The sequence below is a fragment of the Alligator sinensis genome, unplaced genomic scaffold (assembly GCF_000455745.1).
Source record: "Alligator sinensis unplaced genomic scaffold, ASM45574v1 scaffold820_1, whole genome shotgun sequence".
NCBI lineage: Eukaryota > Metazoa > Chordata > Crocodylia > Alligatoridae > Alligator > Alligator sinensis.
The window spans coordinates 363,324-365,605 of NW_005842428.1; the positions used below are offsets into that span (position 1 = coordinate 363,324).

Consider the following 2,282-nt stretch of genomic DNA (forward strand, 5'->3'; position numbering starts at 1 on the left):
AACATCGGCCAATCGTGTTATGCAAATCTGCATATCCTCGGCGGGAACTCTATCCACGCCGGAACTCTTCACCATGCCGAGAATTCCCCTGCCTTACCGTGCCTTGTGCTGGAAAGTTCCACTGTGTCGAGGCACTGATCCAAATCAGCTCTGACAAGCCTCACCTCAGTCCCCAGAAAAAATCATAGAGCAGGTTTTCAAGGAACGAATTTCTAAGCACTTGGAGGAGAAAAAAGGTGATTAGGAACAGTTGGCATGAATTCACCAAGGGTAAGTCATTCCTGACCAACCTAATTGCCTTCTGTCATGAAATGACGGACTTTCTGGATGCAGGGAGACCACCAGATGTGATATACCTTGAATTTAACAAGGCTTTTGATACCGTCTCCCACAGCACTCTTGCAAACAAGCTAAGGAAGTACTGACTGGATAAATGGACTCTAAGGTGGATGGAAAATTGGCTGGAGCATCAGGCTCAAAGGGTAGTAGTCAATGGCCTGAAGTTTAATTGGCAGCCAGTATCAAGTTGAATGTCCCAGGGGATGGTTCTGGGGCTGGCTTTGTTCAATATTTTCATCAATGACCTGGAAGATGGGATGGAGTGCACCCCCAGCAGATGACACCAAGCTGGGAGGAGTAGTAGATGTACTGCAGGCTAGGCCTAGGATTCAGAGTGGAGGATTGCACCAAAAGAAAGAAAGAAATCTCATGAGATTCAATAAGGACAAGTTCAAAGTCCTGCACTTAGGACACAACAATTCCATGCACCAGTACAGACTGAGGACTGACTGGCTAAGCATCAGCTCCACAGAAAATGAGGTTACAGTAGACAATAAGCTAAATTTGAGCCAACAGTGTACCTTTGTTACCAAGAAGGTTAACGGCATACTGGGCTGAATTAGCAGGAGTACTGCCAGCAAATTGAGGAAAGTGATCCTTCCACCCTGTTCAGCAGTGGTGAGGCCACATCTGGAGTACTGTGTCCAGTCTTGGGCCCCCCCCACTACAGAAACGATGTGGATAAATTGGAGAGTCCAGAGGAGAGCAATGAAAATGGTTAGGGGGCACGGGCACATGACTTCTGAGGAGAGGCTGAGGGAACTGGACTTATTTAGTCTACACACGGGAAGACTGAGTGGGGATTTAACAGCAGCCTTCAGCTACCTGAAGTGTGCCTACAAAGAGGATGGAGCTAGACTATTCTCAGTGGTGGCAGATGACAGAACAAGGAGCAATCGTTTCAAGTTGCAGCAAGGAAAGTTTAGGTTAGATATTAGAAAAAACTCTCACTAGGGATGATCTAGTTGGAGATGGTCCTGCTTTGAGCAGGAGGTTGAACTAGATGACCTCCTGAGGCCCTTTCCAACCCTAATTTTTTGAGTCTATGATTCTATGTCTAACTTTTAGGTACCCAGCTCTAGGAGTGGAATGCACAAGCACAAGATATGTTCCTAAACAGAGAGGTTAGGAATGGGATTCCTGACAACCAACATACTGCCAGTAAATAACCAATTGTGGCTTTCACCCAGGCTTTGGTGTCTACCCAGATGCCCAAGTTATGGACCCAAATCAGAGTTGGATTCATAGCCTGAAACTCCCTCCTGCACCCAGAGGCTTAACTCATCGTTTCAGACATGGAGTACTGGCACACTTTAGGTGCAACAGTGACAGCACAGTAGTTAAAGCACTTCCCCAGAAATTGTGAGACCTTGGTTCTATGCCCTCCTCAGCCTGAAGGGTTTTAAACCCACATCTCCCATCTCCTAGAAATGTGCTCTAACTACCAAGCTATAGGATAGGATACCTGGGTCATACACTCCATGCCTTCTGTTGAAGCCGTGCCACAGTGCAGCAAAGAATGCAATATTCATGAGGCCAGAAGAAGAACAAGCAAAAGGGAGAAGGGGTGTGTGGCAAGGGGAGGAAGTAGGGGGAAGCTCTAATCACTGGCCTACAGAGTCACATCCCCTCTTGTCCTCTAATCATCACAACAAATTTTGCATCCGTTCCTACCGAGTGACACAGCTTCAACAGGAAAAGTGGAGAGTGCTCCCAGACCCATAACCTATAGCTTGGTAAAAATGCAATGACTTATAGCACAGACGAAGCATAGGGGGAGCACAGAGGGGCACGTGCTCCCTGCTGAGATTGGCCCTCGCCAGCCAGGGAGTGGGGACACTGAGGAAAGCCCTGACAGCACTTCCAGTTTTGCTGCTGACACTTTCGGGGTCAGCGATTGGCCGCTGGGGAACCCCCCCCCGGTTGGCGATCGGCTGGGGGGG

The 2,282-nt window shown here is 48.2% G+C and overlaps 1 protein-coding gene across 7 annotated transcripts in view; it reads right to left on the reverse strand.

The window, feature by feature from the left end:
• The window catches only part of RCBTB2 (RCC1 and BTB domain containing protein 2), a 67,890-nt gene that overhangs the window by 48,838 nt on the left and 16,770 nt on the right, over positions 1-2,282 (reverse strand). The gene's annotated exons all lie outside the window — the stretch shown is intronic.